Genomic DNA, 24016 nt, shown 5'->3' with positions numbered 1-24016 from the left:
CTTCTTTTTTCACCTTTCTTGCCTCTTTCTGCATTTTTCTTTAGATCTTTCTGTACCTTTTGTACTTCTCTTGCCTCTGTGTATACCTTTCTTCTTCTTTCTGCACCTCACCTGCATCTTTCTGTACCTCTATTGCCTCTTTATGCACATTTTTCCCTCTTTCAGCACCTGTCTTGCTTCTTTCTGTTCTTCTTGTGCCTATTTCTGAACTTCTCTTGCCTCTTTCTGCACTTCTGTTACCTCTTTCAATACTACTCTTGCTTCTTTCTACACCTCCCTTACAAATGTTTGCACCTCTCTTGCATCTTTCTACACTTCTCTTGTCTCTTTCTGCACCACTAGTGATTCTCTCTGCAACTTTCGTCATGTTTCTGCACCTCACTTGCTCCTTTCTGCATCTCTCTTGCTGCTTTCTGCTCCTCTCTTGCTTCTTTCTCCAGCTCTTTTTCTTCTCATGTTCTTCTCTTGCCTCTCTATGTACTTCTATTGTCTATTGTTGTACTTCTCTAGCCTGTTTTTGCACACCTCCTGCTTTTCGCTGCACATTTCTTTCTTTTTCTGCGCCTCTCTTGCTTCTTTCTTTGCTTCTCTTACTTATTTTTACACCTCTGGTACGTCTTCCTACACCTCTGTTCCTCGTTCTGCACCTCACTCTCTTCTATTTGCAACTCTCCTACTTCTTTCAGATACTTCTCTTGCTTCTTTCTGTACTTATCTTGCTTCATTCTGCACCTTTCTTCCTCTGTCTGCACCTTTATACCTTTTTCTTCAGTTCTTTGCTTCTTTCTTCACATTTCTTGCCTCTTTCTGCAAATCTATTGCTTCTTTCTAAAATTATCGTACTTCTCTCTCTTGGTTCTTTCTGTACGTTTCTGCACCTCACTTGTTTCTTTCTGCACCTCCCTTGTTTCTTTCTGCACCTCTCCTGCCTCTTTCTGCAGTTCTCTTGAATCTTTATGCACCACTCTTGCTTCTTACTGCACCCCTCTTGCCTCTATATGCACTCTTCTTCCTTCTGTTTGCACTTCTCTTGCTTCTTTATGTACCTCTTGTGCTTCTTCCTGCATCCCTCTTGCCTCTTTCTGTACCTCTCTGGCCTCATTCTGCACTTCTCTTGCCTCTCTCTTTACCCCATTGCCTCTTTTTGCACCTCTATTGTCTCTTTCTGTACGTCTCTTGCATCTTTCTGAACACCTCTTTCTTCTTTCTGCACATCAATTGTTTCTCTCGGCACCACCTTTGTTTCTTTCTGCACTTGTCTTGCTTATTTAAGCACCTCTCTTACCCCTTTCTGCACCTCTATTCTTTTGTCTGCACTCCTCTTGCTGGTTGTGCACCTCTGTTGTTTCTTTCTGCACTTCTTTTGCCACTGTATGTACCTTCTTCACATATCTTACTTCTTACTGCACATCTCTTGCTTTATTCTGCACCTTTCTTGCTTTTTTTTAGAATTTTTTTTCTCTTTCATCACTTCTCTTGCTTCTTTCTGCACATCACTTGCTTCTTTCTACACCTCACTTGCTTCTTTCTGTACTTTTCTTGCTTCTTTCTGCACCTCTCTTGCCTCTTTCTCCATTTCTCGTTCTTCTATCTGCATTTCTCTTGCTTCTTTTTTTACCTTTCTTCATCTTTCTGCCCTTTTTTTGCTTATTTCCACAGCTGTCTTCCTTGTTCTGTACCTCTCTTGCTTATTTCTGTACCTCCCTTGCCTCTTTCAGCAAATGTCTTCTTCTTTCTGCATATCTCTTTTTCTTTCTGCACCTCTCTTGGTTATTTCTGTACTTCTCTTGCTACTTTCTGCAATTCTCTTGCTTCTTACTGCATCGCTCTTGCTTCCTTCTGCTCATCTTTTGCTCTTTCTACACCACTCTTGCTTCTTTCTATATTTTTCTTGATTCTTTCTGCAACTCTTTTTCTTCTTTCTGTACTACTTTTGCCTCTTTCTGCACATGTCTTTCTTCAATCTATACCTGTCTTCCTTCTTTCTGCACTGCTTTTGCCTTTTACTGTACCTCTTTCCTTGTTCTGCCCTTTTTTTGCCTATTTCTGTATTTTTCTTCCTCTTTCTGCACCTCTTTTGCTTCTTTCTGTATCTCTTCTGCATTTTTCTGCACATGTATTCCTCTTTTTGCACATCTCCTGCTACTTTCATCACTTCTTTTGACTTTTTCTGCACCTCCCTTTTCTGCAACTCTCTTACATCTTTCTGTACCTCTCTTGCCTTTTACTGCACCTTTTAGCATCTTTCTGCGCTTCTCTTGCCTCTTTCTGAACCTTTCTCCCTCTTTCTGCACCTCTCATGCTTCTTTCTCCATATGTCTTCTGTTTGCTTCTTTTATCCCTTTTCCTGACACTTTCTGCACCTGTCTTGCTTCTTTCAGTACCTCTTTTGCTTCTTTCTGCACCGCTTTAACCTATTTCTGTACCCAGCTTCTCTTGCCTCTTTCTGAACCTTTCTTCATCTTTCCGCGCTTCTTTAGCTTTGTTCTGCACCTCTCTTGCTTCTTTCTGCGTATTTAATTTTTTTGCACCGCTTTTCCTTCTTTCATCACTTCTCCTGACTCTTTCTGCACCTCTCTTACTTCTTTAGGCATTTCACTTCCTTCTTTCACCATTTATATTGCTTCTTTCTGCAACTTTCTTGCCTCTTTCTTCATTTCTCTTGCTTTTTTCAGATCCCATCTTGCATCTTTCTGCACCTCTTCTACTTCTTTCTGCACCTCTTTTGCTTTTTTCTGCACCTATATTGCCCTTTTCATCGCTTCTTTTGCTTTTTTCTGTACCTCACTTCCGTCGTTCTGCATCTCACTTCCTTCTTTCTGTACTTTGTGCATCTCTCTTGCTTTTTTCAGGACCCATCTTGCATCTTTCTGCAATTCTCTTTCCTCCTTCTGCAACTCTCTTGCACCTGTATTGCTTCTTTCTGCATCTTTCTTGCTTCTTTCTGCTCCTCTCTTGCTTCTTTATCCACCACTCTACCACTGTTTCTTCTTTCTGTACTTCTCTTGCCTCTTTCTGAACCCAATTTCTTCCCTTTTCTCCACCTCTCTTGCTTATTGCTGCAAAACCTTTGCATCTATCTGCACATCTGTTTCATCTTCATGCACATCTCCTGCCTCCTTATGCCTCTTTATGCACCTCTCTTGCTTATTTCTTCAATTACCTTGCCTCTGAACCTCTCTTTCCTCTTTCTATACTTCTCTTGCCTATTTATGAACCACTTTAGCCTCTGTCTGTGCCTCTCTTGCTTCTATCTACACCTCTCTTATCTCTTTCATCACAGCTCTTCCTTATTTCTGTATTTCAATTGTTTCTTTCTGCACCTAACTTGTTTCTGTCTGTACTTGCTTCTTACTGCACCCATCTTGCCTCTATCTGCAGAATTCTTCCATCTTTTTGCACTTCTCTTGTTTCTTTCTGCACCTCTTGTGCTTCTTTCTGCATCCCTCTTGCCTCTTTCTTCACCTCCCTTGCCTCATTCTGCACTTCTCTTGTCTCTCTCTTTACAGCATTGCCTCTTTCTGTACCTTTCTTGCCTCTTTCTGCACCTCTCTTGCTTCTTTCTGTACGCCTCAGTCTTCTTTCTGCACATCAATTGTTTTTTTCTGCACCTGCTTATTTATGCATCTCTCTTGCCTCTTTCTGTACATCTCTTGCCTCTTTCTGTACATCTTTTGCCTCTTTCTGTAGATTGCTTTCTCTTTCTGCACTTCGTTTGACTTTCTCTCCATTGTTCATGCTTCTTCTGCAACTCTCTTGGACATTTGCATCACACTTCCTTCTTTCTGCACTTCTCTTGCTTCTTCCTGCACCTCTGTTGTTTCTTTCTACACTATATGCACCTCCTTTGCCTCTTTATACACTTCTCTTGCCTCTTTTTGCAACTCTCTTGCTTCTTTCTTCACCTCTCTTACTTCTTTCTGTACTTTTCATGATGCGTTCTGCACCTTGCTTGCCTTTTTCTGGATTTTTTATTCTTCTTTCTGCATTTCTCTTGCTTCTTTCTTTACTGTTGTTCATCTTTTTTGCACTTCTCCTGCCTATTTCCACAGCTTTCTTCCTCGTTCTGTACCTCTCTTGCTTCTTTCACCTTTCTTGCCTCTTTTAGCACATTTCTTCTTCTTTCTGCACCTCTCTTGCTTATTTCTGTACTTCTCTTGCCTCTCTCTATACTTCTCTTGCCTCTTTCTGCAATTCTCTTGCTTCTTTCTGCATCTCTCTTGCTTCTTTCTGCTCTTCTTTTTCTTATTTCTACACCTACCTTGTTTCTTTCTATATTTCTTTTGCTTCTTTCTGCAAATCTTTTTCTTCTTTCTGTACTACTTTTTGCCTCTTTCTGCACGTCTCTTTCTTCTGTCTTTACTGTTCTTGCTGCTTTCTGCACCTCTCTTGCCTTTTACTACACCTCTCTTGTCTCATTTCTGTGCTTCATTTGTCTCTTTATGTATCTTTCTTCCTCTTTCTGCACCTCTTTTGTATCTCTCCTGCTTGTTTGTGTACATTTCTTCCTCTTTTTTTGCACATATCCTGCTTCTTTCATCACTTCTCATGACTTTTTCTGCACCTCCCTATCCCATTTTTGCAACTCTCTGACATCTTTACCGTGTCTTTCTGCACACCTCCTGCCTCCTTCTGCACTTTGCTTGCCTCTTTCTGCACCTCTCTTGCTTCTTTCTGCACACTTCTTGCCTTTTACTGTACTTCTTGTTCCTCTTTCTGCACTTCTCTTGCCTCGTTCTGCAATTCTCTTGCCTCTTTCTGAACCTCCTTTGCCTTTTTCTGTACATTTCTTCCTCTTTCATCACCTCTCTTGCCTTTTTCCAAATTTATCTTGTTTATTTCTGCACCTCTCTTTCTTCTTTCTACATATTTCCTCTTCTTTCAGCACCATACTTCCTTCTTTCTGCACTTCTCTTACTTCATTCTGCACTCCTTTTGCCTCTTTTTGCACCTCTTTTTTCTTTCTGTACTTCTATTGCTACTTTATGTACCTCCCTTACCTATTTTTATACTGCTCAACCATGGAGCACTATGTACTTATCCAATCACTCGACCAATACCCAAGCACTTATGAATTCACCATACATCCTCTTAGCAGTATTCTAATCATCCAGTCAGTACCCTTATACTCATGCAATGACCTAGACACTAACCAAACGTGCACATGACACAATCCCATAAGTATCTGATAATTCGAGGGACCAGGCAACGCGGAGCTGTTGTACACCAAACACTCACACAATGCGTTCCCATACTCAACTGACATTACACGGCGCCAAACACCGCAAACCAGTCGCACATCAAACGCGCATCCTTCCAGACTTTAGCAATAAGCAGCTTGAATCCGAGCACCTTCGGAGATGGGTGCGCGACTTTACTTTTTCCTAAACAAAAAATAGATATATTTTAGAAAACACAAGCCATCACACAATTTTGAAAAATAAATAAATCATTAAATGACATTACAATTCCAAAATATCACAAAAAATAATAATTTACAGAAAAAGTAATGTTTTATAAATATTAAACTTATAAATTTTCATTTAAATTAATTGAAAAAACCGTAGGTTTCAGAAACGTTATAGTAATTCACTGAAAAAAACATAAGTTACAGGGACGTTATAGTTAGTTGGACATTTCTCTCGTACAAAACCATAAAAATTTCCCAGTTATAGTTAGTAAAGCTAACTATAACTTGCGCCCCCGCAATGCACTGCTGATGACGTCACATATTACATCATTCATGACATTGTCAGTGACATCCCTGATGACATCTCAAAGTAAACCACTGATGCCATCATCCACGTAAAAATCTGATCCACCTCCTCACAGTCTAATATAACCCTCGATACACCCACTGTAAAATACAGACTACCATTTACAAAACCATTGACACGCCAATACCAGTTACTACATTTGCACTCATTCACCCATACAATACTCATACATGTAGTCACTCATCAATACAATACCATCATAAGCAATCATACACCTATACAGACACTCAGACACCACCCCTCATTCCAGAGTTACTCACACACCTAGTCAGTCATTCAAACAATCACTCACACTTCTATTTACTGACCTATAGAGTTATAAACATACTTATTCAAACAGAAACAAATGCATAGGACATAGCAGCTAAATAGAAGTTTGAGGTTCGCGCTGAACAAGATACAGTTTAGAAGGCTGATCTTCCACCATTAGCTTCACTTCTCTATCAAAGAGAATACAGTGTACTCCTAATCTTAATCAAGTCCCCCGTCTGATGATCTGAACATGAATGGGACCCAGCAGGGTCTGAAAGACAAGGGAAAGGGATGCTTCCTCAAGCCTTGCAAGTGATGAAGTTGATGATAAAGATGACAAGCCAGTGATCACGAGTGCTGAGAGTAGCACAGACGATGGACAGATCACCTGAATTCAACCTGCTCAGATTCATATGATTCTAGAACACCACTGTCTCCCATATTTGCCAGATCTCAGAAACCTACAACTGCCACCATCACCACCCCTAACAAAAATGTAGCACACCAAACAATAAAAACACAACCATCAAGCTTTACTATTATATTCCCTAAATGAGGCCTGAGTGACCTTTTATCTACATTTGTCCTACCTCGCTCTGTATAATGGTTGTGGCATTGACCTCTTACACAGTTATGTTTCGATTAAATGTTGATTGGTTTAATGTATGAGGATTCTAAGTAAAATCCCCTGCACATTACGTACATAACAGAATGAACATACTCTGTACAAAAAGGCATTGCTATCTTTCAACCTAGTGCAACCAGGCTACTTTCCATAATCACTATTATTGATTCAGGCTGTTCTACATAATTTACTCACAATATACCTATTTGTTCAGAGCCCAGAGGCTACCTTTTTGGGATGAAAGAATCACACCCTCACTACTGAAGGCGAGGGTGTGATTCCACACTGGCATAGAAAGTGAGGTCCCAGACTTCTGCATCTTCAACATGCAGCTGTCTAACATCCCTTTTGGGGTGTCCAACTTGTGACCAAGAAGGGGTCCTTCATTCTCTCCTATCCGATAATGGGATTGGCTAATTCCTAGGGATTTCTTGGCTTCACACCTTCATACATGCTAGAACACTTAGGGCCCCATAAGGATGGCGGGTGGATTGCCCAAGCCGGGCCATTGGTAGTCTCCACAGGCCCGGTGGGGGTGATCTGCCCGCCATCCATGCAGTAAAGACCCCTGCCATATTACAATGGCTATGTGGCGGACAGAAAGACAGTCCACCACATTTCCGCCCACTCAACAAGTCGACCGACAGTTACCAGGTTCAATATGGTGGCGGTGTCTGTTAGACACCGCAAGCCATATGACAATGGGGCGGAAAGATGCCTTTTCGTGGTGGCATTGCCGCCATGGCAAGGCATACAAAGTTTGCTTGCAGGGGCCGGTTGTGGGCCCCCAGGGACTCTGGGGGGTGCACATGTACACAATCTAGGCAATGTACAATGTAGCAGGCACCGCGTGGTGCCTTTCACTCTATAAACAGTTTTTAGTACATTAGAGATAGTTGTTTTGTGGTTGCTTTGTGAATTGCAGAGTTTTTAATTTCAAAATAGTTCAGTACATCAGGACCAAGTATATCAAATGTAAGGCTCGGTTTCATGGGAATAAAATGTTTAACAAATTAAAGCCTAACTGGGGATGAGAGAGGCTTCCATTGTCGGGATTTAATGTTGAGAACCTCCTCTAATAGTGTGAATTAAAGAGGCCCATCAAGGAGTAGGCACCTCTGTATGTACAATGCCACCGCCATTTTCTTGCCTTAGATCTTAGGACCATCCCACTGAGCTCCTTTAGAGTGGATATCAAATCCTGGTTGGCCTGGTAAGATACATTGATTTTCGGTTCATTCTGATGTTTGCCATCTGAATAGTCAGCATCCAAAGGAGCATCACATGAAGCACAGCACACACATAAAGAATATCGCCTGGAGAAAAAGCGTACATAGCAAACAGGTGTTACAATTAAAAGCAGTGTTGTATTCATTCATGTCCCCTACAAAGTATTCACCACTATAATTTCATATATTCACATTGGACATTAGGCCTGGGGGGGTAAATTCCATTCCCATAGCGAATTTGCAGAATTGCCAAAAATGAAACGTTCTGCACCTTGACAGAATGCTTTGCTTGTTTGTGCTCTCAAAATTAGTGTTCATGAGATATTTCCCCCGAGCACGCAAACAGTGTTCAAGAACAAGAAAAGAGCTTTGTGAATAGGCAGTACAAGCAGTTCCATGTGTTCACTGAACTTTTGCGTGATTGCAAAGATTTGTTACTGTTTCGCAGAGCTTTGTGTAGTGTGACTATGCAAATTCCACCCACCCCTATTGGACATGGAGGGTTGTCTTTGGAGTAAGGAAGAAGGGAGCTGTACTTACATTGCCCATTGCACAATGCGTGCCTCTCAGAGCCCTCTTGTTATCTCCAATAAGTCCTGTACAGTGAGATTGCAAATAGGTCTCGGAGGCCATGCCCCCATTTCTCCACCACTCTGCAAACACGGCTTGTGGTGCACTACTTGTTAAGGGATGACGTTCACTTTACTTCTGAGGGACCTTGGGTACCAAGAATCCCTCCTGGTACCTCCTGTGATTCCTACACATTGGGATTCCTGAGAGCAGATCGGAAGCCCAAACCCCTATCTCCACCACTCTGCAAATGCAACTCGTACTTAATCAAGAATTTGCAATGTGATAGGTCTTGATTTTGCTGTTGTAGATGTAGTTGTATTTTCGTTATGTGTTTTGGAGCGTTGTATGTATGTGGTGTGAGGATGTATGTGGCTCCTTCCCTGTTTTAACCCACTACCATTTACCTATCCACGCACTACACATTCTTCTTTTTTAGAACCCCACACATGCACTCACCAAACGGCAAGGATAAAAAGATCTCCGCCAAAGAGCCCCCATTAAGGGTGCCCGTCGGAAATTGCACCGCCATCCGGACGAGGAGCACGCCCATTGATGAAGCATGACACCTAGCGGGCTAGGTGTGTGAGGGCATTATATCCGAAAGGAGGAATTCCCCTTCCCCTCTTTCGTGGAGCACTGAACTTCTGTAAGTTTCTCACACTAGTCACTTTTTACAGTCTCATCCCTTTGAGGAACTGCTTACCTATATTTGTTGCTGACTGAAATTGTGCATCATGTAGTGAAGATATGTAGAATGGAATTTTGTGTTTCCAGTGTTATGTCGTGGAGCTTAATTATGTGGTGTGCTGTTGGATTTTGTGGTAGGACTTTGAATTATGTGGTATGGATATAATGCATCAGTTGTATTATGTAATTGTGTTTTTGATTACAAATATGTGGTTTGTTGTTGAATTATGTCAGCACAAAAAAACACAAGGTTTTTTTGGGAATATTATCACTGCTGTCTTGAAAACTGGCTTTGAGTTAGTAATAGAACCTGTCGATAAGAAATCTGGTAGGAGTTACCGCATCTGCAAAGAGTGCAAAAGAGACTTGTTGTGTGCAGCATACCACACTGGTGATGGATTGTGAAAGATCTGCTAATGTGCCCCACACTGAAGCCTGTTCCTTTTGAGTGTGTAGTGTGCTGTGCCTAAAATGTATGCTTGACCCAGTTTCAGAATGTATCCACACACGCACAGTCACTAAATCATGTCTTAATTGTGGGTTTGTGTGCATTATGGAAGGGACAGTCCTAAGAACTGCTAATGTGGTCCACACCAAAGCCTATTCCTTCACTTTGAGTTTGAAATATATGCTGGACAATAATTTTTCTTGGGATTGAAACTGTATGTCATTTCTCTCTGGATGATATTGTCCGGCCCATCCAGTTGGGCTTTTACATGTTGTTCACTTCTTAACTTCTCCTTCCACATTTATTCTTATGCCTTAGGTTCTTCTCATGCTGCGTTATTGTACTGTACTTACACTGTTTCTTCACCTCAATATAAGTTTCCTCCTTATAGTGAACTCTGATATTGGTCTTATTCACATTTTATAAAACTTTTCAAATAAAATAAAATAATAAAATATTGTGTGTAGTGTGCTGTGAACCAGACACTGGTGTAAATTGCAACCAGCAACAGAAGCAGTGGTACAAACACGTCCATGATTTATACTTAGAGTGGTGTTGAAGCACACATTGGCAGCGCCGATAGCACTTGAACTGGTGTTTAGCCTTTTGGCGTTGCCAATAATCATTTTGTTTTATCATGGTTTTTGTAATATTTATTAATGGGACAATTACTTGATTCTCAAAATATTTGTTTGGCCTGAAAATGGACGCATTGCCTGGGCATTCTCATGAACTGTAGGGAAGTACTTTGTCAGACAATGTGCTCTTTGTAAAAGAGCAGAACGAGTCCTATTCTGGATGCTGTAGTAGGCAGACACAAATGTAAATCATACACCAGACCAGTGATCGATGAGGCCCATTCGGAAACCCCTACAAGTGATTATTATTTTACTTTAAAAAAAAGTCTTGGTTAACACTAGACCTAAAAAAGTTAATTGCATTTCTGAAGCTGATGAAAAGGTATTTTTTTTTTTAATATTGGTGCCTTATGGAACTTTTGATGAGTGGTACAAACATGATATACCTTTCAAACCTACAGTGTTCAAATGTGCTGTTCCTGAGCAATAGGCGTCTTGTTGGTTTTTTAGCAAGCCGAGTTGGTAAACAGCTTGTGAAAGCATACACAGGTGTAAATATTGTATGTGTTTTGTAATATATTAAAATACTGGGAGATGTGATTGGATGATAAGCCAATTCTCATGCTGTGCCAACAGAAAGAACAGCTGATTTGTGTGTTTCAGCTTTGATGAGGTATCATTTAAGTGCTAGCCGGAGACATATGCCACAAAACACATTTACTCTTGCTTTCTGCATTTCTTAAATAAACGTTCCATACTCCTCATAAATATTGAAATGGAATACAAAAGGGTTATTTCAGCATTCAGTCCCAGAAGCACATTCTCCCAGCTAGGCAGACCTCATGTAAACCCTTTAACACACAGCTTCATACCTGCATGCCCTGTATAATGAGCAGAAAGCAACACATGCAGTTTCTTCAGTCTAGAGACTATAGCCTTCTTTACATGTGTCATCTTCTCCCTACAAAGGCACTGACACACTCATTGATGTCTCCAGAAAGATGATGACACTCAGAAGAGTTATGGAAAAACAACAATGTCTCAACCGGTATTATTGAGAGAACTAATTATCAAATGTGTACCAAACATTACAAGAAAAGAAAATAGAAAGACTCATAATTTCGTTTAAATGTGCTCAAGGTATCATATATTTGGGTAGATAAAAGAAAAAACAATGGTTATGGAAGACAAATGGGAACAGTTGTATCGGCAATGCAAGCAATTATTGCATAGGAAACCAGAAGACTTTGAGCACACAAATGCTTGTGACACTCAAGAGTGAACGGCACAGTTGACAAGTGGAAAAACAGCGAGGGTGCAATGAGAAAAAGTGACTGCTATATACAACAATGACTTATGGTTCAAAAAAGGATTATTTACATAGATTTATCATATATTCCAGACAATTTTAGGTGAACCATAGTAGAAGAGGCGCTGAAAGTCGTGCAGGACTGCCAACGACCTTTTGATCCTAGTTAATTGGGATCATCATCTAGACAAAGTTGCCAGTCAAATGTGCTTGACAGGGGAGGAAAAATGTGAAAATCTTACAAAGGGAGGGAGAGGTGCAAGGACGCAAAAGGTGTGTGGGGGACGCGGGCAGTGAATCATGCCTGAGGAAGGAGCAATGGCACAGATATAAATAGGGCAGCAAGGTTACTCCTATAAGAAGAGCTGTGAATCAAGGAGAGGCCCTGCAGTGAACAGAGGGAAAGAACCAGTGAGAAGGGGCCAGGGTGTCAGTGCAACTGCAAGAGGTGTCGCTAAAGGTGTACTTAACGATAGGGAAGTACAAATTAGTAACGCATAGGCAGAAGGTGCCAGGTTGGGCTGGTCCAACCAGTAGAAGAACTTAAATCTGGTATCAAAAAGAATCCGGAGTGGGGGCAGCCTGGAATAGAAAGTGCTGCATAAGTACATGTGGAGGAAGCAATGCAGGCCTGATGTGGTGTGGTGTAAAAAGGTCAAAATTTCCAGGAAATAATGTCAGGAGATAGGGCCTGAGGGTCGGATTGGGCATGAACAAGGTCAGAGTCCCGATCCACTGTGGGCAGGCTGGAGGTAAAAGTTGCAGAGCAGCCGCCGAGTAGGTTCACCCTGAACGATAGGATAGAAAGCCGGGTATTAGAGGAGCTGCAGGGAAAATGAGTCACAATCAGACTTACCACAGTTTATTTAAGCCCAATGGGGCCAGGCGAAGGGCGGCTGGGGAGTAGTGATGTTGGTCCTGGGTTGGATACCCGATCCACAGGAGGCCACCACAGTGGTGATCTGCTGGAACTGGTTCTTGAAGGAGTGGTATATGCCGGGTGTTAAGTAGGATTGGTGAGTATGCCCTGCTGTTCGTCAATGTCATGGTGCTTGAGGGGGCCTGGCTTAGGGATGATGGCACGTTTGTCAAGGAGACAAGGAAGAAGCTCCAGATCAAGGACACAAGGCAAGAAGTAGGGCAGAAAATGTAGTTCAGTAAAATGGGGACGCTAGGGTGCACAAGGATGAAAGCACTTGAACACACAACTTTATACACAGCTGCCCTATATAATGAACATCAAGAGATGCATGCACTTTCAACTTTACACATTAAGAGAGCATGCCATTCAACAGAGGTAATCTACTGTATAGCAGCTTCTTTACATGTGTCATAATGCCTCTGGAAATGCACTAACACACTTATAGAGATCTCTAGAATTATGCTGATATTCCCAAGAGTGCAAAAACAACAATTGATGGACAGAATGCAGACCAATGTCATTTATTCACCCCGTACAAAGATCTGGGCCTAAATCCAGATCGGGAGGTGTCGATCGATAGGCATACCTTTTTCCTGTTCTTACCTGCAGAGAGCAGCATAGGGCGGTGAAAGCAGTGAGAGAGCAGTGTACAGCGAGCAGCTGGCTGATTTTCCACGCCAATTCTCCACCCCGTTCTCCATGCCGTGAGCAGCCGTGGACAGCTGTGGGCAGCCGAAGCTAGAGGGAGGCGTGTAGGCGTGTGGGCGTGTACGCGCGTTTCAGCCGAACGCCTGTTCCTGCGGACGCGCTTTGACATTGGCACCAGGCCCCGCCCACTGTCCCACTGCCTCTATTGTCAAAGAAGGTCCCAGGTCCCAAGACAGGAGGACCTGGGAAGTAGGCGGAAAGCGGAGAGCCTGCTGGGGGTTGCCGCGACGTTTCACCGCTAGGAGCGCAAGGGAGAGCCTGGCAGCTTGGCGGCTCGGCTGCTTGTACTGGAGCTTGCAGTCCTGGAGGTTGAGTGCCGCGGGTCGTAGGCAGAGAGTGAGATCAGCGGAAAACGGCAAAGAAGCGGGAAAAAAGGGACGGAAGGTTGGCGAAAACGGTGAACAGCTATACACCTTGCTACAACACACCAAGCGTGGTGAACCTGTCAGAAAGCCCGGTAAGCAGCATCTAACAGCATTTAACAGCGGCCATATCATTTTATGCCTGGCACTGGGGGTATTAGGAAGTTGTTCCAGAGAGAGGAGTCATTGGCTTTTGTGTTCTGGTGCTGAGCAGGAGATTAAACTGCGGCTCAGGGCACTGGGCACTGGTTGGGGTTGGTCGGAACACGTGGCATCCGTGGCAGCACAGACATGACCAGACCTGAACTTGCTCCCCAGCTCCCCAGCCCCCCACAGACTGCATATTCCTTGCAAAAAGTTAACAGTGGCAAAGAGTGGTTAAAAAATAAAAATAAAAGTTTGCACTTTTGTCGCACCATCCCAGGTCTTGCATTGCGAGTAACAGTTAAGGGCTAAGCTAAGCCTGCGGAGGAATAAGTGTTGCAGGGAGTGCCCCCTCTCCCCGGCAGGAGACCTGCGAAAGGTAAGGAGATTGACATAGTTGCAAAAAGGGTAGTGTGTAGCGCGCAAGATAAACTTTTGGTTACCCAGCACATAAGTCAAGCAAATCCAGACCACGGATTCACTATGAGGTCTGGCAAAGTAAGGAAGGCCCCTGGAGAAAAGTCAACTGCCCCAAAAGGATCGGCCAAATGGAGAAGAATTGATAAAACAACCGCAAATAGGGCAAATAACAACTTGAAAAATCATTTAATTTTTCCAATTGCTTTGCTTTTCGAAAAGTCTGTGTCAAATAAAAACATTTTAAACATTTTAAAGAGCTCGCAATTTCAATTTCTGAAGGATCCAGGGTCTGCTTTGTTTTCCCTAACAGGGGACGTTGTGGGCCTATCGACTCCCATAGTCCCCGCAAAAAACCTGGATGATGCCACCTATACATCTACCTCAGGGAAACATAAGGCCCAACCCAGCGGAAATTGTGCCTCACACAAAGGATCAGATCAATTGGATAACTTAGACTACAAAAAAAATCTATATGCGGAAAAAAGTAGTGTAATCACAATGTCTACAGTACACTTTGCTGCTGATGACTCAAATATGACATCTATCCAACAACCGCTTTTGATAAATTCAACAAATGGAAGTCAAAGTTTGGAAATAATTCATAATTCGTATCAAAATCACATACAATCTTTGCATTCTAGCTTTGATGAGCTCTCCCATCCGTGGCCCAACCCAAACAACTCAACAGATAATAGCCAAGAGAACGATTTACTGGCTGACTCAAGTTCAGTCACGCAGTGGCAGTAATAGCTGTCGAAAAGGGCAGCTATGAAGAGGTCTAACAATCAGTTTGCTCGCGCTACATGGAGAATCAACCCAGGCAAATGGGCCTCGGTGAAATTTTGCTACCATCAGCAAATGCGAGGCATGATAAATCATTAAGAAACGAGGCCAAGACAATGCTCCATGAGGAAGTAGGGCCCCCGGATTTTGTTGCTCCCCTATTACAAGCACTACAGACATCCGCGGCTCATTTAATAATGCAATCTGACAAACTGGACATCCAGATTGCTCTGATGAATGTTATTGCATCTTACATAGCCGGGATAAATACGAAATTAGATCATTTAAATAAACTAATCAATAGAGCTCAAGCTGACTCTCGCCAACTTGAACCTATCTGCACTTGCGGCCCAGTTCTTGATAAATTAAGTTAATTACCAACTGTATTAGAGCAGATACTCACTCTAAACAGCGCTTTATTAATCCCGATCCTGAGCTCGATGGACCGGGCACCCCCAACATTGAGCATCAACTACCAGCCAATAACAAGCTCAGGCTAGGCAACGTTATTATTGGTGATGATTCAAATGAAACAGTCACATCTGAGGTAATTACCTCAGAACCTATAAAGCAAGGATTATCAAAGCGACAAAGAAAAAGAGAACGGAAGGCCAGGAACAAGAACTGTGATGTTGACTCACAGTTAGGAATTGGAATATACTCATTTTTTTTAAACTCAAAAGCAAGAACAATGAAAGAAGATGACATTACGGAAATCTGTTCTGAAGTAACCGAAAAAGACGCCAACCCCATTAATGAAAAACCTATGAGCGAACGTGAATCCAAGAGCTCCCATCATCAAACTCTTTAAATACAGCAAAAACTCAGCAAGACGTGCAGCTAAGAGCGAATCCTTTGCCTGCCATGGGCTCTGGAAATAATTCCAACAAAACTGCAAACTGGAAAAAAAACAGTGATCCTCACTCCAAAGAGATCACGCAGCCAAAAAACAACCGGCACAGGATGCCTCCTCAAGATATCATTCTCATTCCGGAAAGTGGCAACATTGAGGGGCATAGAAAATCTAAGGCTATAACAACTGAATCTATACCACAAATTCTGCAAGTAGCAAATCAAATAGCTGGCAAAACTGGGGTTCCAGACAACATCATCAGTCAATTACATCGGGAGCATCGCAGTGAAATAGGGGAACAATTAAAGTCTGCCCTCCCATTACAAATGGAGCTAGAAACGGGAGACCAAGATATGGTTGATAACCCTCGGCGTGATAAATCAAGATCGATATTTGGAATGCAGAGTAGTATGACTCAGGGTAAGGTAAGCTTCTTCACAACGGATAAGGAAATCACGCAACCAAATCAAATGGATGGTAAAGAGCAAATGTTAGATTGTCCTAAGCCCGGTGTCGAGTGTCATCAAATTATCTGGACACCGGAATACAAGACACATGGCTGTCACGATATATTGAATAGGTGCAATATCCTGAAATTATTTCCTGAAATCAAGGAGTTAAGAGATATTAAATCCCTAGATCTTGAACAAGTTCAAATCCTAACAGGGCCTACGGACTTAATAAATGAACAGACACTGACCACCTGGAAAACCTCTTGTTTTGCTCAAACAATATTAGGAAGATTAGACCTATTTCAAACATGGGGTATTCAACTATCACAGCCTGTCACCCCTCGTTATCCGTTTCCGCTAAAGAAAACTTGTTGTTTGCAATCCATTAGGAAACCGGCTGAAGCGGCTCCCCAAAAGCCGGTTTACTCAATCCTACACAATGCCAAAGGCAGAAACTATGAAGTCCTCACCCAGGAAGAAATGGAAGCGGAAAGAGGGGGGGAATCTAGATCACCAACGGAGCGCTGGAAATGGCATCCCAGTTTGCTAAATGATAAGCGGAAATTCTGACCGATTATAGATAATGCGAAGCAAGCTGATAAAAGTGGTATACACGTTCTATCATGGAACATAGCCGGAGCTAAAAGACTATTGGAGGATGGATTATCCTTAGATGAATGGGCAAATTGCAATATAATCGCTTTACAAGAGACATGGCTGCAAGAAGAAATTGCGTTGGCTGGCTTCATGCTCCATACGGTAGCCGCTGAAAAATGTAAAATCTATGGTAGAGCCATCGGTCGTCTTTAAGTCTATGTGTCATCAGCTCTAAAAATTAATTCAGAACAACTGAAATCTCCTGATCCAAGTATTCAAGTAATCAAATTATCAGGACTAATTGCAAGCAATAAAATGACAACCATCCTGATGAATTATTACATGCAACCTAAAATTTGAGTGAAAAAGATAAAAAAATGCTGTATTATGCGATGTAATAACGGATCTTCGTAGCACCGAGCCATTGTGGAACATGATAATAACTGGTGACTTTAATTCCAACCTGATACACTCCCTGGAGAAAGATGAAATACTAACCTCAGATAACATGCACTGGTGCGTTCCACAACAGACACAAGGTGGGGCAAGGACCAGAATGGATCGATTAGGCACTCAATTGGTGACAGAGTTAGAGTACTTGGGCCTTCGCGTCCTGAACGGAAGGACTGATGAGGATCGACCACCTAAAAAAACCTTCTATGGTCCGCTTGCTCAATCGATACTGGATTATACAATTGTGAGCCTTCCGTTATTTCTCCTATTAAATCGTTTTCATATTGAATATTCGCCCATGAGTGATCATACAACGCAACACATTAAATTTAACTTGTGCGTGGAAAGATTCCAATCTTCATATATCCTTGAGGGCCAACTATGTACAAATAATCAAAAAAGTATACACTGGTCTAATTCGAATAAAATCGAGTGGTTCTCGATAATAGAGGATACGATGAACAATGTAGGTGACATCCCAATGAATAATATTCAAGCAAGGTCTCTCTTTCTAGAGAATCTAAAGCTAACAATGAAATCACCAGATATGAAGGCCAAATTGCCGAAGGAATTGAAAGATCTAAGAAGGGATTTGCGAAAAACACATAAAAAGTTACAATCGAATGTCAAAGACTCCTGTCAAATTGGATATTTTCCAGGCTCTAATAACGTTGTACAAAAAGAAGGTCTGGGAGCATAAAAAAGGGATAAATGAGAATTTTTGGACTAAATTGCTCTTTAGCTCCAACCTCCCGAATTCAATTACTTTCTGGAAAATCAACTAACTAGACCTTCGAATGTACTTACATCAAATGTGCAGGAAAGCGAATGGGCTACTTTTCTCTCGTTAAAATTTAAAGAAAATACAATAACAATTTCAGGGAATCAACTCATTCTGCAATATCATCATAAAAGGACAAATGAGGTGGAATGCTGCAGTCAGCAATTAATACCCAATCCAAGCAAAGCTCCAACCTTGACCACAACGCTCGGAACTTATGCTGTGGAGGAGATAATAAAAGTAATTAAAAAGGGCAAGAGCAACGGGCCACGGGGCCAAACGGCATCCCCCAAGCTGCTTACAAACATGCACCCGAATATTGGAGCCCACTTCTTGAGAAGCTCTTTGCTGATGTACAAACTTACAACCAAGTTCCGGAAAGTTGGCAAGGATCCATAATAATGCCTATATATAAAGGTGGCGACAGAACCAACCACCTTAACTATCGACTAATAGCACTGCAGGACGTGGAAGCAAAATATTTCGCATCACTTCTCTTAAAAGACTTGGTAACTTGGTCTGGAGAAAGAGAACTGATCCCAATCAACCAAACAGGGTTTAGAGAAGGGATCAGAACAATGTCGAATATTTTATCCATTACTATGATAGCTGAGAAATGCCAGCGCACCAAACAGGAGCTGAACCTATGTTTTATAGATCTGCAAGCGCATTTGACAGAGTGGATCGGGATATATTGTGGGCAAAATTGAGATCATGGGCTATACCTGAGAGCATATTAAGGGGCCTGTTGCTATTTTACTCAGACACATGGACACAAGTAAGGCTAGGGATTGGCTCCCGATTATCAAGAAAAGTGTTCACAAGAACCGGATTAAAATAAGGTTGTGTCCTGGCCCCACACTTATTCAATCTATTTCTCTCTTATCTATCAGGTAAATTAAACTCCTGTAATGCTCAATCACCGAAATTAGGCAATTTGCAACTCACACATCTCGCATATGTTGATGACATTGTGCTCATGAGCTTAACAAAAGTTGGTATGTCCTGCCTCCTAACAGAACTTTCAGTTTTCCTGTCTTTGAATTTATCTAAGACCAAAACAATGTTAATTACCAACCAATGCTCAAAAGATTACAATATCTGCATCGAAGGAAAAAGGTTTGAAAGGGTATCAAATTATAAATATCTGGGATACCTTATTGATGATAAGTTAACCTTAAAAGACCAGAAAAATTATTTGACACAAAGAGCTGGAGCCTTAATCTTTGCATTCAGCACCCTGTCTAAAAAATTGGAGGGCCCATCTCTTAAACCATTACTAACAGTAATTGCCAGTAAAGCTCTTCCCACCTTAGCTTATGCAAGTGTAGCAATGCACGGTAAGGATTCCGCCCTTCTAAACAATCTAATTACCAAAATTTACAAGAGAGTCTTTCAACTTTGCCGCTCTGCTTCATCAGCGCAAACGCGGTTAGAATATGGCCTTATGAACGAGTCAGTTGGCAGACTGTATACATGCATTAAGGTATGGTACCGGATTAAGATGAATGTCATGGATAATAATCTAAACACATTTTTATGGCAGGAATTGGAACCACAAAACAAATCAGAGGCAAACAAAATCCTGTCCAGCGCGTTGGAATTAACATGTACTGCACAGCTTTTGGATAACAATTTGCCATTTATTTCATTCAAATAGGCAATAAACAAAGCTGCCACATTTCATTCACTGATCACTGATACGGAAATCTTTTCCCTTCGCTCCCATTCCTGGGTTGTGATCAACAGCTACAAATCACTTACTCCGGCATCCTATCTGGATTCTACTTACTCAGCTTTTATCAAAAAAAGGTTGATGGCCCTGAGATTTGGTAAATATCCAACTTTGGCTGATGAGCCTGCCTGGAAACATCCTGCATCCATTGCCTGTGGTCATATCAAGGTGGAAATAATTCACATCATATGTCGCTGTAAGAAGCTAGATCAGGAGTGAACGCTCTTCTTAAAGAACTGCTTTTTGGTTAAGAGATTATGCACTTGCAAGACAGCGATCATTGGCTGTTTCGATTCAATGGACTCATAAACAAACTGTAAGATTATAAAGTTCCTGCTTGCTTTTGAAAAACGCCTGAAAGCAATTTAATATTTTTAAAATGCATTATGTTTTTGTGGTTTCTTTATTCTTCCCCATTTTAAGTTTTTATATATGAGTATTAGGATTTTATCTTGCTGTAACTTAATCTTTGAACATCCTTTGTTATGTAATTTTATCGTTAAACATTGTTTCAGCAGTGTAAAGGAAACTTGGTATGGTTTTAATTAACTAAACAATAAAGATTAAATTTAAAAAAAAGAAAAATTCAAAATTCCATTGTTTTTTTGCTCACCATGCCATTCCAGTTTGGACCCAGCCATATGCAAATCTGTCTTGACCCTGTGCCCAATGGGAACAGTCCAGCCTGAACTGCCAGGCCGTGTCCTTCATGGCCTAGAAGCAAGCATCCTAGGACCAGTTTTGGGTGTTCAGCCCTCATCAGCCAGGATAGCTTGACTCCAGTGACACAGTGAGCCCCTTATCCACATCTGGGAGTGTCAGCTTCTTTCTTGTGCCCTGATAAATGTATCAGTGTCATTTAGGCTACAAGATGACACTTGAAAAGTAGCCTCTAGATAGACCACTACATCTGTTTCACACTACATGTTCTCAAAATGTTGGTAATTGAAGCTGCAAGCATCACTATTTGTTCATTACACAGGGCAACCATGTGTAAAGCTTGGTGTTCAAGTGCTATCTGAGCTATCTGAGCTTATTTATATTGGAGGGGGGAAAAGTAATTCATTTGTGTTAACGTCCAGCACATTTCTGGAAATAATTTATGTTTGGATTGGGAACTACTAGGCCATCATTCTAATGTTAGCCCAATATGTTTCCGCCCAATAACATTTTGGTGAGGTAAGCGCCTGACCATAGTTCGTCGGTTTTCCACACCAAATTTGGAAAACTTTCATGTTACAATGTGAGCTTGAGCAGTGGGCCAAAACAGCCTGTACCTCAATCTCTCATTAAAAAAACTGAAGTTTTTATACATCCCTGTCATCCACCTCACGGTGCCTGCTACATGGTGCAGAGGGATCACTGACAGAATATAGAATGCCAAAATACCGACCTACCAAAACATAGTGGACAAAATATAGAGTACAAAAATATAAAATCAAAAATATAGTTGTAAAAAATATAGTTAGTCAAAATATCGAATTTTATTAAATGTCTTAAAAGAAATTTAAAATTAATGAAATAGTAAATCTAATGAACTAAATCATACTTAAAAATACTTAAATAACCTTAAAATTTAAAAATAATTAATGTAAGTTAAAAAAATAAACATACCATTTTATTTTTTAATACACATATATATATATATATATATATATATTACCTACTGGCGGTCGCCAGTAGGTATATATAGTTAGGATTTTTTCCCTATGGCATTTCTGAAAATTCTATGTCTAATAACTTTGGTGTTTGTGGACGGAATCGGCTGAAATTTTCAGGAAAATGGCACATTTTGTTTCTGAGCAGCCCCTGAAAATTTGGGGGGGTCCGAGAAAAAAGGGGGGTCCCAAAACGCGTTTTTCCCATGTTAATTTCCATAGGGCGGTTGGACTCACTTTTAGCCCGAACGGCTGAATGGATTTTCACGAAACTTGGCAAAATTGTAGGGACTGTTAGCCCGATGTGCCTTTGCTAGGTCTCAATATATGTGCTTCAGTGGATTTTGAGAAATTAACGTTTAAATCAAGATATATATCTGTAACAGCGCTCCGGGTAGCGATCCGGTTAGCGAACTTTTCGCGTATTGGAGCTTTGCGATGCGAAGCTGATTGGCCCTCCGGTGTCTGTCAACATTCTAAACTGTCCGGAGCGGCCGCCATCTTGTCTCTCGGTAGGATCGAGAGACAAGAGGAGGCCAAAACAAAGGGGGAAATTACCATAAGGGGGCATAGTAGATCCTCGTTGACCTCCTAAGTTTTATGTGGAGGTTTTAAAAGGGCCTAGGAGGGTCCCAAAAAAAAAAATATATCTTTTTTTTTTGCGTGGTAAGTGCCAAGTTTGCGAACCGGAAAGCGTTCTGGGCAGCGTACTTTAAGGATAAAAGAATGATAGACTTTTCTAATATTGTATGTTAATTATTTGTTGTTTTTGTTCGTTTTTTTTATTTATTTATTTATTTTGATTTTAAAAAAAATTATTTATTATTTTCATAGTTCATTAAAACTTCCAGCATTATATCATCTGGTATCTCGTCAAACAACGATGTTTCTGTCTTTTGTAAGGTTTGAAAAAATTGTTCGTCAAAAGATTGATCCATGAAATCTTCATCCACATTTTCTTTAGGTAAAATGTCTTCTGTTGTAATCTCGAAGGAAACATTCGTTTTTTCTTGCTCTCCTTCCATTTTTTTGCTGTAAATTGCATAAAAAAATAATTATATTAGAAGAGTTAGGGCACTGTTGGGTTTAAGTTCAGACATGTAGTTCTGTTTTTTTAACAGTGAAGTTAAAGTAAGTAAATTCATAATTATAGCAGAGAAGTATAAGTCAATCAATAAATGTAACAGAGGAGTTTATCTGTATCTATAACTATAGCAGGGGGACTGTAAATAATTATCAAAAAACGTTTTTACAAATTAATTTAAAGTGCCACTTACAAATTATCAAATAAATTTACAGGGAGGTGAAAAAGCTCTTGAAATGTAGTTCAGGAAGTAGCAGTGAAAATGGCTGTGTTTCCTTTTCTTCCTTTATATATATTCAGGTATATAACCAATCAAATGTCAGGTAATAAAAATTGTAAATGAAAGTAACATTTTCATTGGTTGTCAATTCCAACACTTCAGATGTGTTTAGTGAAGTAATTTACCTCACGGTACTTAGAGAGGTCTACAGGCTTAATGGCTAAATGGAATTTCAATCAAATTTGTGAGAATGAAAGGGATTGTTATGTAGTATGAGCTAATCTATATTTGGTGAGAGTGTCTCTAGTCGTTTTTCTGTAAATTACTTTCCCACCTTTTTGAAGGACCGCTTTCTGGAAAGCGGCCCGGTTAGCGAACCTTAAGCGTCACGGGAGTCCACCATTTTGTGTTTCGGTCGCATTAAGATACAAGATGGAGGGCAAATAATGTTCAGAATGTGTAGAAGGGGGCACGGTAGACTTATCTTGACCTTCTAGGTTTTCTGAGGGTGGCTGAGGAGGCTTAAATGTGCGGGAAAAAAACATTTTTTTAAAAAATTCCGCGAGGTTAGCTTTCGGTTAGCGAACCGGGGAGCGTATTTTGTGGAAAATTAGTGAAAAAAGATAGAAAAAAATAATAATTGTGAGTGATCAGATGAAGGGTAGCTCTGAGAAGAGCTTTTGGGTTTATGGTACATTTAGGTACTTATAAGTAGGTACCAATGCACAGTCTTAAATTCAGAATGAAAATTCTGTTGCCCTCATCTGAGAAGTGAACTCCATCTCCTCTGTAGATATCTTGCATGTAGTAACGCAAGTTATTGTTGTACAGGGAGCCCATTCCATGGTCTCTCATGTAAGCTGAAACAGATTTGTTTACATGCTTCCTCGCTTTCTCAATTTGTGGACAAAATTGGTTGGAACACCTCCATTTCTGTCTTTGGCATATATTGGAATATACCAAAGCAGTTTGAGGAAAAAGTGCCATTAATTGCTCCAAGGTGTCCTTTAAAAGCATTTCCAGACCTACCCCTGTCAAAGTGCCCAAATCATTACCTCCACAGTGCACTATTAACAGGTCAGGTTTTGGCAAATGCGTAAAGGTTTTCACCAATGGTATCAATTGGTGACATTTTAATCCTCTTTGGCCCAACCACTTAATTTCCACATCTTGTAAATTGAGGTTGGGTAAATTTCTGTTCTCAGCATACCTTTGAGCCCAGTAGATGTAACTATGTCCAACAATCCAGACGTTAAACATGGTGGGAGAAGGTTGTGCTGCAGTCAGATGAAGTGTGGTAATGAAAGGGCAGTTGAAACAGTAGGAGTTTGTAAAGAAAAAAAACTGTGGAGTTCCAATGCTAATG

Source organism: Lissotriton vulgaris, chromosome 4_1 (genome assembly GCF_964263255.1).
Source record: "Lissotriton vulgaris chromosome 4_1, aLisVul1.2, whole genome shotgun sequence".
NCBI lineage: Eukaryota > Metazoa > Chordata > Amphibia > Caudata > Salamandridae > Lissotriton > Lissotriton vulgaris.
Note: the sequence above shows the minus strand (reverse complement) of the source record.